The following is a 17,067-nucleotide window of genomic DNA, read 5'->3' as shown; positions in this document are numbered from 1 at the left end:
ACCCCCTCCCCAAAATCAGAACACCTGAACTCAGTCAGAGAGCGTGCCCTTTCATTGGCGGGTCCCATCTTCTGGAACAACCTACCAACTGAGCTATGGACGGAACCCCTGATGCAAACTTTTAAGAAAAAACTGAAGACAATATGGCTTTTTCAAAACGCATTCGTATGAACACAACCAGGGTTACATAACCACCATACCCCTACACTATAACTAGCACGCTCCCATATCTGATAGAAATGCCACACCTGTTTTTGCTCAACTCATGATCATCCTGACAAAGCGGATAATATGTAATAGAGCTGTTTTGAGTAACTCCTGATTATATTGATGAAGTTAACACATTATCTACCTTTCTGCATAAAATTACTCAAGTTAAGAATGTATCTAACACCAAATTTTTGTACCTGTACCCAATTTTCCAACTAACCTATTGTTATATCATTATGTCTTATCATAAGAAATTCTGTGAAGATGCCATCATAAGCATCCCGATTTTATTTTATTTTTTGGCAACCGATGTGATATACTAGTTCGAATGTCGGTATATAAAAACAAATTAAATAAATAAATAATCATGTTGACTTAGGGAATAGCCACTACTATTACTGGCATCAGTAGCATGGGATATACTTAGTGTTTGGGTACGTGCCAGGATTGGCCACTGTTGGAAACAGGATGCTGGGCTTGATGGACCCTTGGTCTGACCCAGTATGTCAATTTCTTATATTCTTATGCTTCTGCAGGTATACCTTGAAGCAGCAGCTCTGTAGCATCTTCACAAACCTGGCAGTTACCTCCCTCTGTCATCAGAAAGCAAATCCACTTTTTAAAAATAGTTAAGGTAATAACCACTATAAACAAGGACCATGGGGCTAACTCCTCTCTTGCCATAGATCACGTTTAGTTCTCAGAATCGTCCTGTACCCCAAGAAGACTCACGACACCTGGAGGCCCGAGAACTCCACTCTTGAGTCCCAGCCACCTTCTTAGGATTGAAGGGAGAAGAGAACAAGAAACCTCAGTGTCTTCTCTGCTTTTAGAAAAACAGATTTCACTGCAAGATACCTCCCATTGGGAAGTATTTGCTGAATCACTACACCCTCTTCACTACATTACTGACAAGTGCCTGTGGAGATACTTGGATAAATAATAAGGGAATAGGGGACTTTAAGGAGCCCATTCCAATAAAACTTTGAATTTCTAGCCCACATTTTCAAGTGCCCAAGGTGTTTTATTTGGCAGGCCTTGAACTGGAATGTGCCTGGTCAAGCATTGGTGCCATGCTGGTGAGACCATAGAATGACTTAAAATGAGGCAGCCTCAGACCAGTGGGCCTATCCCCAAGGATTCGGATGGTTCCTTGGTGGGCTTAAGAAGGGGTTGCTGGAAAAGGGCCTTTGTCTGGGCATCTCATTGATGTTGAAAGGTGAAACTCCAGTGCTGCAGGGGAGATCTGGACTCTGAGTTTGGAATACCAGCAACAGAGCCTGTTATGTCCAGATCCAGGCAAAACACCCCACGGTGAGTAATGGACTGCTGACTTGTGCTTTGTGTTGTAAGAACTGTGCCTGTATATGAAACCCTTACATTTGAATATGAAGGAGAACAGGTTTTTTTTTGTCTGAGAGGGGCCCTAGACTGAGATTGCAGCAATATTATTATTCAAGTATAATAGGTCATGAGGCAACAGGAGGCAAAGTGATTTGCTGAAGGTCCCCAGGAGTGTCAGTGGGAGATGCAGGATTGGAATCGTGGTTTCACAGCCCATTGCTATAACCACTAGGTCACTAGTCCATTCCTTCTAAGATACCTCAAGTTAAAATATGAGGCTATTACCATCTTATAAACCCCAGACAAACTCCCTGTTTCAGTTCTTTCTGCATCCAGAGAACAACAGGGTCAAGTCTGCGTCTGGAGCGTATGATAATGAAAAGGCTCTTCACTCTGCTGCTGCTGCCGTAAGTCTTGAATTCAGAAAAAATCTTTCTGGCTTCTGGAGGGCAGAGAGAGCCAAAACTGGGAATAGCAACCATGCTAAAAGTAGATAATTGGTAAAAAAAAAAAAAAAGCAAAGATATTGATCACAGCTCAAAACCCCACAATTGTAGCATGCAGGGGAAGGAACCACTGAAGACGCTTCATTAGCCACCTTCCACACCACTCACGATGACAGTAACTTGGATACAGGCGCGTGGGGCACATGTCCACACGTATGCAGGCTCGCGGCAAAGGACGCGGCCATTTTAGAACGTATGTGCGTATATGCGCGCACGGAATAAAATAGGCTGAACATGAGCACATGCGCGCACAATTTTCTATGGACACGTGCATGTGCGCGTAAATGCCGCCTCTACTGCGTAAGTGGGGGAATTTTAATAGACGCGCGCACCGACAGCGATACCAGTTTTTCCAGTTCGTTCCCAGTTTGCCCAAGTAAAGGATAGGACTTCCAAAGCCCCCTAGGTTATTAGCCTTTCTTTCCCCTGTTAGCCCCAACCCTTAAAACCCTGCTAACTAGCCTAGTTTTATTTTTGTTTTTTTACTTACACACCATCCATAGCAATAATAAAATTGCACGGCAGGGGGCCCCGGCGCATGCCTGTAGGTGGAAAAATGTACGCGCACATTTCAGGATAAAGTCCTGGAATGCCCATGTCCCACCCTTGCCCCACCCAGACCTCACCCATGCCCCTCCCTTTTTTGGGGCTTTCTCATTTGTTCGCGTACCAGGAAATCTGCGCGTACACAGGCAGCTTTTAAAATCCGCTTGGCATGCTCTGGCCTGACTCATGCATGGGTTTGGCGTGCACCAGGCTTTTAAAATTCGCCATAATATACTCACAAACATGTTCTCCCAAATACATCTGTGACCCTGGTGTGAAATCTGTGACCTTTTGGTCTGTATGGTCCATGCTTAACCAGTGCCTAAATGGGCGTCACTGGTTTCAGTATAGATGGTGTAATGTGGTATTTGTATGATTAAGCTGGTGTGATGTCATATGATGACATCTAGTACTAGAAAGACTGTGACTAGCAGTAAGTACCAGGTTTTTTTTTTTCTGTCTGCCTTTTCCTCAGCTGATTGGTTGTGTATTTTTTTTCTTCCTGGTGCGCTGCCAGAAGAGGCAACACAATGTTACCCATGGAAAGAGTTCTAAAACTCTACTTCTAGGCTTAAGGCCTTGCTCTCATTTTGGAAGAATCATGGGGATACCCTTAGAAAGAGCAACCTGCCTTGGAAGTCTCTGTTGCGCTGCAGGTGGACCCTTGGCCTGGTGCAGGATTGGTGCGGCCCTCTGGTCGGACCAGAGAGTGCCTGCCACCAGCAGGAGCTTCACCAATAACAGTCCGGGGTTTCCGCAGGTTGAGCCCTTGGGTACCCGGACCGCCTGGACTTAGGTGGATCTCTGGTGGTCTCTCGGAGAGGTAGCAGAGAGGTGTGCCCACGATGAGCAAGGGTGTGAGGCTGACGCAGAGTGGATGGGCTAGACTTGAACCGGAAGCTCCGGAGACCTCAGGAAGGCAACAGTTCAGGGAGGTCCTCCGGGCGAGACAGGCAGCGCCTGTAGATCTTGCCAAGTGGAAGCCACGGTTGGTTTCCAAGCAGGTTGGCCCAATGGTAACAGGAGGCCAGAAGAGAGTGTCCGGGTGAAGCGCAAGGGTCAGAGCCAGAGTATCAGTCCAGGAGAGGTCAGCCAAAGCAGGGGTCAATACCAGAGTCAGTCTGAGCGTAGTCAAGGCAAGCAAGGGTCAATTCCAGGCGGCAGATGGTAGAATGGTCAGACAAGCAGTGGTCAGTTCCATGTGGCAGGCAAGAGAATGATCAGGCAGGCAGTGGTCAGTTCCAGGCAGCAGGCAAGAGAATGGTCGGTGAGGCATGCAGTGGTCAGTTCCAGGCGGCAGGCAAGAGAATGATCAGGCAGGCAGTGGTCAGTTCCAGGCAGCAGGCAAGAGAATGGTCGGTGAGGCATGCAGTGGTCAGTTCCAGGCAGCAGGCAAGAGAATGGTCGGTGAGGCAGGCAGTGGTCAGTTCCAGGCGGCAGGCAAGAGAATGGTCAGGCAGGCAGTGGTCAGTTCCAGGCAGCAGGCAAGAGAATGGTCAGGCAGGCAGTGGTCAGTTCCAGGTGGCAGGCAAGAGAATGGTCAGGCAAGGAGAGGTCAGTACCAAAGGACAGTCCAGAGAGGCACTACCTGGGAAGGATACAGGAACACATGGAGCCACTGGGAATAGAGGACACAGGAACACGGAGATGCTGCAACAGGAGACGCTGGAAGAGGAGACACTGGAACAAGAAGGCAAACTCACTACACCAACGGTGTCGACCCGATTGCCAAGGCGAGGTCCTGGAGAAAAGGCCTCGCCTTAAATAGTGCATCTATGTGACGTCATCGGGAGGTGCCCCCGCGGGTTTTCCCGCCCTGGGCCCTTTAAAGGGCTGTACGTCGGCCATGGGCGCACCTAGGGGCGTGGTTGAGGACGCCGATGCCGCGGAGCCCCAACGGTAGCTCCACTGTGAGGCCTGTGAAGGGGATGGCGAACTGGAAGCCCGAGGATGCCGTGAACTGGCTGTGGTCGCAAGGGAGGGGTGCCCGGAGCTGGTTGATGGGAGCATGAGGTGAGCAGGGCCGGCCGCGGTGCCAACGTGGCCGGGACGCGCAACAGACTCATCATATATCTCATCTTCTGAGTTGGAGTGAGTGATGCATTTCTGAACTTTTATGTGAACTCTTTACCCCTGTCAAATGGCAGCCCCCTCCCCTCGCCCTCTTTCTGTCTCTCCTGCCCCCTGTGCTCCTCAGACTGCAATGCTGTAGATCTTTCTGCAGTGGCAGCAGTAATAGCTGAAAAAACATAAAAATCAGCATGGCCAGTGAGCCATGAGGCAGCCCCTAGCTTTCTCCTACACAGGCTTATTCACTGCAGTATCCTGAAAACACGAGGAGCTAGGGGTCCCGCAGTACAGATTTGGGAGCCACTTCACTAGGTTCTTCGGCCCTCCTTACCCTCCTCAGTTAATTTTCAGACTGAGTTTTTATAATTAAACTCAACTCTCATTATGTCCCCACTGTAACCTTCACGGAACAATCCTGTAAAATCTCATAACTGCCTGGACATCCTACTTTTAAATAATAAACTTTGATTTGCAAAATATATGTTTCAGAAATTATGTCACAGTGTTTGATGAATACTGTATGTGCTCTGTGATTTTTGAAAATATTATGCAAAAAAAATAAATAAAAAAGAAGGATCCCAAGGAACACCTAAATTTATCAATTAAGAGGTCCAAAGTCAGCTGCCTTGTGACTCTTCTAGTTAGCCAAGATAATCTTATCCGCCTAAGTAGTGCTGCATATTCAACGATGCAGCTGTGTCGCTCAATATTGCTGGCTCTCTTAAAGTGAGCCAGATAAGTTTATCTGGCTAACTTTAGGACAGCTATATGGTACGACCAGAGTTAGTCAGATAACTGAATATCGGAATTAGCTGGATAACTTAAGTCAGCTTCTTCCCGGAACACCTCTGGACCGCCTCTGGAACGCTGCTCACATATCCATCAAATTCTTGCTGGACAAATAGTTCTCCAGCTAAAATGTAACCAGATAAGTGGCCAAATTTTCATTTAGCTGTCCACTTCAGCTTCGTTTGAACATGGACCTGTAAAAGATATTCAAACTACATTGGTCGAAGTTAATCTCTGAAATGGTGGGCTGCTGGGCTTTTACTACTCACCATAGGAGAAACATTCCAATTATGATGATTTTTCAATTATAGTGACACAAAGCCCTTAGATTACTAGGTACTTTGTGAAGTTACACACCACACCTGCAAAAAGAGACTCAGTCGGCCATACCAACACAGCATTCATTCCCATAACTCAAACATCAAGAATCCTGCATGAAAATGCTACACTGCAAATATTCCACCTGGGCCTACAACACCAGTACACCTCCTAGTGCGAAAAAAGAATAAGCTGGACTCTTGAAGATCCCTACACAGATCCTACATGCTAGCATAATACTTCATCTTTGCCACAAATATGGAATATAGATGGACTCTATATAGAATGTATATAGAAATCACAAATATAGAATAAGGAATCACAAATGAGAAATAGAAATATGCAGATAAAAACTGTTCCCCTCCCCTTCCTTTCTGTTCCCTGCAGACGGGCGGGGGAGGGATCAAGAGTGGAGAAGGGGCTGGATTAGGGAGGGTGGTTCTTCGCGCTCTGCTGTGTCTACTCCGGGCTCCCATCCACTCCCATCCAGTCCCTTGCATGCTGCCTGGGAGGATAGGTGCTGGAGTGGGAAGCAGAGGGCTGATCTCTGCTGCCTGAGATTTTGGGCACTGGCCAATAAAGTCATCGGGGCACAGCCTTGTCTGTTTGTGCCCATAGGTAAAAGCAGCCTCGCTGATGATGCTCCCTTGGGTTTGACACCAAGGACAGCTGTTCTCTTCACCCCCCCAATTAGTCCTGACTCTGCCTTCACAAGCTTAAAACTGTGAACTGAAACTATCTCCTCTGCCTCCATATCTACCATCCGCATTCCAAGAAAACTCTCAAGACAATGGTCCGCTCAAACCACTGCAGGCAAAACTGTATGAAAACCGTCCGGACAAAAGGAACCCATTTACAATGATGCGCCACCAAAAAAGGAGTGGCACTCCTGAGTCTTTATCTGATGATGCACAGTAAAAAAAAATGATAAAATCACCACTAAAATGTAGAAAAAGAAGTAATAGTGAGCCAGGAAGTGCAATGAGGAAGGGTTTGGGTGTGTGTGTGTGTGTGTGTGTGCGTGCATGCAAGAGGAAGTTATTGTCCTATAGATGAGGGGGGATCTGTCTTTCTTCATTTCACAACTCCTGTTCCTCTGCTGAAACCCTGGCTCTTGCAACTATCTATCCCTGATTATATGGCCTAGAGGGAAGACGTGGACTCAAGGAAAGAGGAGGCAGAAATGAAGCTCTGCCCACTGCCTAGCATTTTCTTATTGCTTGGCCCCAGCTAGGAATCTGGCAAATTCCTTATCACTTGCAATCCTTCCTGATCCTGAGGCATCTTGCCTCCTAAGAGACTGGACTAAATGGGCAATAGCATGAATTCAGTGACAATGAATGTGTGCAAATTTGAATCTGACACGCTGCATGAAAACAGCCTATTAACAGCTTTGAATATTTGCAGAATTTGTTCTGTGGCTGATTGAAAGTTTGCTAGGCACTTACAATGCCATTGAGAGATGACTGTGTGCAAAAAGTCCTTACTAAGTACTTGATCTTTCTATCTATCTGTTTTGGTTTTGAGGTGTTGAGTGGATTCTTGGGCACTGTGGAGGTGACCTCGCCCACGGGGAGGAGCCCCACGAGGAACCACAGTACTAGGCTAGACTCGAGACACGCAAACACAGAGATTCGTCTTTTATTATACAGCTGAGATATACCACCAGAGGTGGCAGTAGTGAGGTGATCCAGAGGTAGCAGTCCAGGGACCCTCGGCAGAGGGGACCCGTCTCCTAGAGATAGTATAGGGAGATCCAGATGCAGGTTCCCAGTGCAGCAGAGCTGTAGATGAGACAGACTGACAATGTTAGATTACTCACTAAGTTGGTAGCTGTATAGGTGGCGATCCCAGCAGGCAGAAGTAGTTGAAAACAGGCACCGAGCCAGGGAGAGTAGGCCCTCGAGAAGCGAGTACCTGATCCCAGATAGGCACCTGAAAGAAAGCAAAGGGCCCCCGAGGAGCAGGTACCCAAGTTAGAGAAATGCCCCGAAGGGAAGAGAGAGCTTCCAGCGGCAGCAAGGAAGCGGCAGAGTAGCTCAGACCGGAGGCTTTCCATCCATTCACGATCCTTGCTAACTGGATCTGAAAGGAGAAACTACAGCGTAGTTATACCTCTCAGGAAGGGCCGGAAACCTGTGGTTGTTGAATGGCCTTCCCACACTGACCCCTTTAAGAAAGGGGCTGGCTTTGCCACGCGTGTCTAGAGGACGTCGGGGGAGGGGGGGATCTTCTGCCGTGACGGCGTTCCGGTCGCAGGGGTAGGCTCCTCAATGTTGCGGTAGGCCCTGGTGTTCTGGAGCGCGTCGGACCGCAGACAGAAGGGGTAGACTCGGTCGGCCTCCTCGGTTGACATGCATAACACTATCTATCTGTCTATCTATCTATCTATCTATCTATCTATCTATCTATCTATCTGTCTAGTAAGCTTGATGGTGTTTGTCCGTTGACAACTGGTGGGGTGTGCATACATGCCCTGGCTGAAGCAGGTTTGGTGGTTGAGGGCTGGGTACTTTCATTTCAAGTTGGTTTTTTTTTTCAAGGTCTTTCCTTTTGGGTAGCATGTGTGAATGTGTTTGTGTGTACGAGTGTGGAGGGGTTCAGAGTATGATGTGGCTGGATGGGTCAGGAGTGTGCTGGATCCAGGCAGAGGGGGTAGAGGATCAGAAGTGCGCTGGGATTGAGTTTAGGAGGAATATTACGAGTATCCTGGGGCTAGATTGGGCAAGGGCATTTGGGAGTTCTGGGATCAGCTTGGAGCAGGGGATCAGTGTGTGCTGGGGTTGGGCTCACCAGGGGGATCAGAGTGTGCTGGGGTCAAGCTGGGGAATGGGGTCAGGATGTGCTGGGGTCAGCAGTGTGGTTGGATAGTTGAGAAGGAGTGCTGGGATTGGGTAGAGGCAAGGGGCAGAATGTGCTAGGGTAAGGCTGGAGTATGGGGTCAAGGTGTGCTGGGGTCAGGCTGGAGTATGGGGTCAAGATGTGCAGGGGTCAGGCTGAGAAGGGAGTGCTGGGTTCAGACTGGGGTGGGGGTGGGGGGGGGGTCAGTGTGATCCAGTGGTTGAGCTGGGGAGTAGAGAGTTAGAATGTGCTGGGTCTGGGCTGGGGTGCGGGGGTGAGGAGTGTACTGGGGTCAGGTTAAGGAGCGTACTTGTATCCTGGATTGGCCATTGTTGGAAACAGGATGCTGGGCTTGGTGGACCCTCGGGCTGATCCATTATGGCAACTTCTTAGGGTGGTCGAGAGTGAGCTTGGGGCCAAGCTGGGCAGGGGTAAAAAGAGAGCTGGGATCAGGTTGGAACAGGGGCTGGGACTGGGGCAAGGGGATCAGAGTGTGCTGTGGCTGGACCAGTGAGGGGGGACTGGAGTGCTGGGATAGGGATGGGGGTGGGGGGTCAAACTGAGGAGGGTGGGGCAGAGTTTGGTGTGGTCGAGCTGAGGAGGGTGTGTCACAGTGCGTTGAGGTTGGGCTAGGGAGACAGGGTTGGCTGGAGTCATCTTAAGGAGAAGTCATTGTGTGCCGGGGTCGGGCTGGAAAGAGGGGCATCAGCATGTGAGGTTAGGGAGGGGTGTTAGAATGTGAGGTTAGGGAGGGGCGTTAGAATGTGAGATTAGGGAGGGGTGTTAGAATGTGAGGTTAGGGAGGGGCGTTAGAATGCAAGATTAGGGAGGGGTGGTAGAATGTGAGGTTAGGGAGGGGCGTAAGAATGTGAGGTTAGGGAGGGGTGTTAGAATGCGAGGTTAGGGAGGGGCATTAGAATGCGAGGTTAGGGAGGGTGTTAGAATGTGAGATTAGGGAGGGGCGTTAGAATGCGAGATTAGGGAGGGGTGTTAGAATGCAAGGTTAGGGAGGGTCGTCAGCATGTGAGGTTAGGGAGGGGCGTTAGGTTAGGGAGGGGCGTTAGAATGCTAGGTTAGGGAGGGGTGTTAGAATGTGAGGTTAGGGAGGGGTGTTAGAATACTAGGTTAGGGAGGGGTGTTAGAATACTAGGTTAGGGAGGGGTGTTAGAATGTGAGGTTAGGGAGGGGTGTTAGAATGTGAGGTTAGGGAGGGGCGTTAGAATACAAGGTTAGGGAGGGGCGTTAGAATGTGAAGTTAGGGAGGGGCGTTAGAATGTGAGGTTAGGGAGGGGCGTTAGAATACTAGGTTAGGGAGGGGTGTTAGAATGTGAGGTTAGGGAGGGGCGTTAGAATGCGAGGTTAGGGTGGGGCATTAGAATACAAGGTTAGGGAGGGGCGTTAGAATGTGAAGTTAGGGAGGGGCGTTAGAATGTGAGGTTAGGGAGGGGCGTTAGAATGTGAGGTTAGGGAGGGGCGTTAGAATACTAGGTTAGGGAGGGGTGTTAGAATGTGAGGTTAGGGAGGGGCGTTAGAATGCGAGGTTAGGGTGGGGCATTAGAATACAAGGTTAGGGAGGGGCGTTAGAATGTGAAGTTAGGGAGGGGCGTTAGAATGTGAGGTTAGGGAGGGGCGTTAGAATGCGAGGTTAGAGAGGGGCGTTAGAATACTAGGTTAGGGAGGGGTGTTAGAATGTGCTGGAGCTGGGCCAGAGAGCAATAAAGGGGGATGGGGATAAAATTGTGCTGCGCTGGGTTGCAGACAAGCTGAGGAGTAGGGAAGGAAGTGCTAGAGAAGAGCTAAGGAAGGTGTAAGGGAGTACCTGGGTTGGACTCGGGAGAAGGACAGTATATAGGGGTCTCTAGGAAATTGCAGCACGTTTCAACTAGTGGTTACATATTGTCTAGAGTTCTTATCAATTGAAGTTAAAAAGGCCTGTAATAGTGAGGATCTTATTGCCAACTTCCCGGAAGCTGTGTTATCTCTAGATAGATCGAATACTTTGGACGCAGTTAAATCTTGGAACTTAACTATGCTGGAGTTAGCAAACAAACTATGTCCCCTTGTAAAAAAATCGATTCCCCTTCAAGGTAAATACAGAGCCCCGTGGTTCTCCTCTCATCTAAAAGAGCTAAAAAGAGGACTGAGGAAAGTGGAAAGAATTTGGCGGAAACTCCGAGACGAAGTGTCACAAGTAAACTATAGAATGGCCTTACATAACTATAGAGAAGCAATTAACACGGCCAAACGCAATTTTTATTCAGATAGGATACATAAATTTCAGTTTAATCCTAGGATTTTGTTTCAATATGTATCAGAACTGACCAATATTAGAGGCAATGTAGCTAATTGGGGGAATAACTTAAAAAACAAGAGCAATGAATTTGCCGCCTTTTTCAAGGAAAAAATTCAAATCGTATTAAAAAATCTCAATACACAGACCTTACAAAATATTGTTCTACCTAGTAATCCATCTGTGAATTGGTCAACATTTGATTCCATTTCATCGCTAGAAATAGCGAATTTAATAAAAAAAATGACACCGGCTAATCACTCCATGGACAAAATGCCGATCAATCACTTGAAGGTAGTGCGAGATATTATAGCCAAACCACTAGCTGATATTGTCAATCTATCACTAGAAGAAGGCACATTTCCTGACAGTCTGAAATGTGCAATGGTGAAACCTATTTTGAAGAAAACTAATCTGGATCCAGAAATCTTGACAAACTACAGACCAATTTCAATTCTTCCATTCGTGGCCAAATTGATTGAAAAAGTGGTCAACCGACAGTTAATGGACCACCTAGAAGAACATCAGCTGCTTTTCCCGGCCCAATATGGTTTTCAGAAAGCTCAGAATACAGAGACCCTGCTAATCTCACTACTTGATACCGTACAAAGAGGTTTCGACCAGAATACATCCTATCTGTTGATTCGGTTGGATATATCAGCGGCGTTTGACACCATCAATCATGAAGTACTTATTTCTAGATTGAGCGAAGTGGGTCTTCAAGACAAAACATTAGATTGGTTTAAATCGTTTCTGGCCAATAGATCATATGTTGTTAAATTGGGAACAGCTGAATCCGAGGTAATTGATCTTCATACTGGAGTCACTCAGGGTTCTTCCCTCTCACCAACTTTATTTAATATTTATATGGCCCCATTATGTAGATTCTTAGCAGGTCTGGGGCTGGTACACTACGTTTTTGCGGACGATATCCAGATATTGATACCCATAAAAGATTCTTTGTCAGCTACATTGAAACTCTGGGATGTCTATTATCAATCAATAAACCAACTTCTTACGCATATGTCATTAGCGCTAAACAATTCAAAAACCGAAATACTCTTTATCGGTAACAAGGTAACAGAGAAAGTAGAAAAGGACATCCTTAACTGTCTCCCTTTATATAAAATTCAATCTGAGGTAAGAGATTTAGGGTGTATGCTAGACTCTGAGCTTAAAATGAAATCTTCTGTGAAGGCTATCCTAAAAGACGGTTTTCACAAATTAAGAGTGTTAAGGAGATTAAAACCACTATTGCACTCAAATGATTTCCGGATTGTAGTCCAGGCATTAATTCTACCCAAGTTAGATTATTGTAATGCCCTATGGTTGGGTTTGCCCTCATCGACTATCCGTCCGCTGCAATTGTTGCAGAATGCCGCTGCACGGCTAATATCTGACACAAAAAAATTTGATCATGTTTCCCCAGTTCTGATGGGTTTACATTGGTTGCCGGTTCAGTTCCGTATACAATACAAGTGCCTAACTTTAATACATAAAGCAATATATGGCACGAATTCGGAATGGCTGAATGCCTCCTTACGTATCCATGTCCCATCACGAAATTTGAGGTCCCTTGGGCAGGCCTTGTTGACCATTCCATCGCCCAAGCTGGCTCACCTTAGTTCAGTGAGAGAGAGGTCCTTATCTTTAGCAGGGCCAAAAATGTGGAATTCCTTACCCGCTGAGATTCGGACAGAGGAGGACATTAACAGCTTTAGGAAGCAGATAAAAACCTGGCTATTCGAACAGGCTTTTAGCCTGAATAGTTGACCCCGTTTTCCATAGTAGTACAGAGACACTAGGAGAGGAGGGAGAGGAGAGTCTAAGAGGGAAGGAGGGGAGATGGGTGGGTGGAGGGGAGGAGGGTAGATGGATGGGTGGAGGGAAGGGGGGTACCTGGGAAGATGTGGCAGAATTGTTGGGATTTGAAAGGGTTTAGTTTAATATATTTTTAGTCAGCTAGCTTTTGGTTTTAATGTATTTTAGTCATGTACCATGTTTTGTTTTTAGTATATATGTGTTTGAAGGTTGCTACTGCAACTTCAATCAATGTAAACCGCCTTGAAATGAACTTGAAAGCCGGTATATAAGATTGAATAAATAAATAAATAAATAAATAAATCAACCAACATGTGTCGGTATGCCCGTGAGAGGTTTAAATGATTCGTGAAATGATTACCATCTGTTAATGTTGAAAAGAAAGCATAAGAACCAGGCAGACAATATTTGTCAATATCCAACCACTGGTTTATTTATAATCTATGTTAATATATATAATTTATGTTAACCAAGGCTGGATTGGATGAGTATTAATTTTTCCTCTCGTATCCTGTATTCTTGCGCCAGAGGCGGGTACAAATTATTAAGCACTCTATTGAATATTTAAAAATAGAGACTATTATTTTAACGTATAAACAAAAAATGGATCAAAAAAAGGAGTTGTAATTAAAGTAAGGTGACCCTATACCATATCAGAGTCTGTGTCAAATACAGACCCTTAAAGTAAGGGGCCCACATATATATAGTTGGCTAAGGAATTACATTCAATTAAGTTTGACCAGTTGAACCATTATTGTTGTTGTTGTGATTATTTATAATCTCTGCATCACCTACCTTTGGCACAGTCACAAGTAGAGTGGCCCATTTGCTGTATTCTGTTGGACAGTCCCCTCAGGTTTCCGATGCTTTAATTTAACCTCGGTATGTGGTACCATCCATGCCTTATGAAATTTCGACTTGGCTCCTGGTATAGCCCTGATTTTGATTTGATTGTGCTCCATGGTTCCATTATTTTCCTTGAAAACAAAGTGACCATTGCTCAATGCTGTGTTCACAGTGAATATCTACAACAAATTAGGTATTTTTTTCCCCTATTATTTCAGGAGGCTTTCCCAGGATTTTAGCTATAATTATGGAAACTACTAGGGATGTGAATCGTTTTCCATATCGTCTTAACGATAGAAATCGTGTGGCAGGGCAAGAAAATCGTCTTAGGCACGATTTTTTAGTTAAAAAATCGTTAAAAATCGTTTTTTTCCGATTAGTGCGCACTAACTCGAGTTAGTGCGCACTAACGGGAGTTAGTGCGCACTAACTGGGAGTTAGTGCGCACTAACTGAAAATGATACAATTTGACACTTTTCAGGTCAGTTAAGGTCAGTTTAGGAATGAATATGTATTCCTATTGGCTGCCCTCTTATTTATTCATGTTACCAAGTTTCCTACTGACAGTATATGGGGGATGGGAAATGGAAACAGTTGGTAGCTTGACAAAACAAGTAATGTGATCAGTCAATGTGACTAGAACTTGTGCCCTAACCCTGATACCAGGGGTATTGTGATCTTCCTGCACACAGTGCCCTATCCCTATTAATACCAGGAGTGTTGTGATCTTCCTGCACACAGTGCCCTATCCCTAATACCAGGGGTGTTGTGATCTTCCTGCACACAGTGCCCTATTCCTGATACTGGGGGTGTTGTGATCTTCCTGCACACAGTGCCCTATTCCTGATACCGGGGGTGTTGTGATCTTCTTGCACACATCCCGATATCAGGGATAGGGCACTGCGTGCAGGAAGATCACAACACTCCTGGTATTAATAGGGATAGGGCACTGCATGCAGGAAGATCACAACACTCCTGGTATTAATAGGGATAGGGCACTGCATGCAGGAAGATCACAACACCCCTGGTATCAGGGATAGGGCACTGTGTGCAGGAAGATCACAATACCCCGGAGGAGTGAGGGTCAGGCAGCTCCCCCCTGTCTGTGAAGCCAGCCTCTCACTAGTAATGCAGGGAGGGAGCTGTCTCAGACTTCACCATCCTCCCCCCCCCCCTTACCCACACACCATTCACTAGCTGGGACATGGTTGAAGTCAGGAGTGAGGGTCAGGCAGCTCCCCCCTGTCTGTGAAGCCAGCCTCTCACTAGTAATGCAGGGAGGGAGCTGTCTCAGACTTCACCATCCACCCCCCCCCCTCACCCACACACCATTCACTAGCTGGGACATGGGGGAAGTCAGGAGTGAGGGACAGGCAGCTCCCCCCTGTCTGTGAAGCCAGCCTCTCACTAGTAATGCAGGGAGGGAGCTGTCTCAGACTTCACCATCCTCCCCCCCCCCTCACCCACACACCATTCACTAGCTGGGACATGGGGGAAGTCAGGAGTGAGGGTCAGGCAGCTCCCCCCTGTCTGTGAAGCCAGCCTCTCACTAGTAATGCAGGGAGGGAGCTGTCTCAGACTTCACCATCCTCCCCCCCCCCCTCACCCACACACCATTCACTAGCTGGGACATGGGGGAAGTCAGGAGTGAGGGTCAGGCAGCTCCCCCCTGTCTGCGAAGCCAGTCTCTCACTAGTAATGCAGGGAGGGAGCTGTCTCAGACTTCACCATCCTCCCCCACCCCTCACCCACACACCATTCACTAGCTGGGACATGGGGGAAGTCAGGAGTGAGGGTCAGGCAGCTCCCCCCTGTCTGTGAAGCCAGCCTCTCACTAGTAATGCAGGGAGGGAGCTGTCTCAGACTTCACCATCCTCCCCCCCCCCTCACCCACACACCATTCACTAGCTGGGACATGGGGGAAGTCAGGAGTGAGGGTCAGGCAGCTCCCCCCTGTCTGTGAAGCCAGCCTCTCACTAGTAATGCAGGGAGGGAGCTGTCTCAGACTTCACCATCCTCCCCCCCCCCTCACCCACACACCATTCACTAGCTGGGACATGGGGGAAGTCAGGAGTGAGGGTCAGGCAGCTCCCCCCTGTCTGTGAAGCCAGCCTCTCACTAGTAATGCAGGGAGGGAGCTGTCTCAGACTTCACCATCCTCCCCCCCCCCCCTCACCCACACACCATTCACTAGCTGGGACATGGGGGAAGTCAGGAGTGAGGGTCAGGCAGCTCCCCCCTGTCTGTGAAGCCAGCCTCTCACTAGTAATGCAGGGAGGGAGCTGTCTCAGACTTCACCATCCTCCCCCCCCCCCCCTTACCCACACACCATTCACTAGCTGGGACATGGGGGAAGTCAGGAGTGAGGGTCAGGCAGCTCCCCCCTGTCTGCGAAGCCAGCCTCTCACTAGTAATGCAGGGAGGGAGCTGTCTCAGACTTCACCATCCTCCCCCCCCCTCACCCACACACCATTCACTAGCTGGGACATGGGGGAAGTCAGGAGTGAGGGTCAGGCAGCTCCCCCCTGTCTGTGAAGCCAGCCTCTCACTAGTAATGCAGGGAGGGAGCTGTCTCAGACTTCACCATCCTCCCCCCCCCCCCATCACCCACACACCATTCACTAGCTGGGACATGGGGGAAGTCAGGAGTGAGGGTCAGGCAGCTCCCCCCTGTCTGTGAAGCCAGCCTCTCACTAGTAATGCAGGGAGGGAGCTGTCTCAGACTGGTATCAGGGTTAGGGCACTGTGTGCAGGAAGATCACAACACTCCTGGTATTAATAGGGATAGGGCACTGTAAGAGATGACTGTAGTAGATTGAATAAAGATCTGATGTTTCTGCTCTCCTCACACCAAACAAAAACAACACACAAGCAGAGAAGCCCTTCTTACAAAGCTGAGCTAGTGAGTTAAGTAGGAGGAAAAGTAAACATACTGGTGCCAGTGTGGCTACTTAAAAAATACACTTACCAACAATCAATTACATATATTTGAACTGTGTACAGTTCCAGCCAGGACCACCTTTCTAAAATGCACAGTGATTGGCAAATTCAACATGCACTAGCATTTCAGGTGCCTGCTAACAAAAATAATAAACAAACAAGTTCTAGTCACGTGAGTGCTGATCATTACATTACTTTTTTTGTCAAGCTTCCAACTGTTTCCATTTCACATCCCCCCAACCATATTGGTAACATCAATAGATAAGAGCACAGCCAGCCAATAGGAATACATACATACATATTCATTCCTAAGTGACCTTTACTGACCTGGGAAGTGTGAACACTTTGTTTCATTTTCTGTTGGTGTTCGTTAGTTTCCAGTTCCATTTCCCATCCCCCCAACCATCACCTCAGTGGTAACCTTGGTAATATCAATAGATAAGAGGGCAGCCAGCCAATAGGAACACATATTCATTCCTAACTGACCTTCAGTGACCTGGAAAGTGTTTATTTGTATCATTTTCAGTTAGTGCGCACTAAATCGAG

The 17,067-nt window shown here is 47.5% G+C and overlaps 1 protein-coding gene across 3 annotated transcripts in view; it reads left to right on the top strand.

Moving 5' to 3' along the window:
- The window catches only part of RNF152 (ring finger protein 152), a 130,554-nt gene that overhangs the window by 82,205 nt on the left and 31,282 nt on the right, over positions 1 to 17,067 (top strand). The gene's annotated exons all lie outside the window — the stretch shown is intronic.

Source organism: Rhinatrema bivittatum, chromosome 2, assembly GCF_901001135.1.
Source record: "Rhinatrema bivittatum chromosome 2, aRhiBiv1.1, whole genome shotgun sequence".
NCBI lineage: Eukaryota > Metazoa > Chordata > Amphibia > Gymnophiona > Rhinatrematidae > Rhinatrema > Rhinatrema bivittatum.
This window is presented reverse-complemented; position numbering and strand designations above follow the sequence as displayed.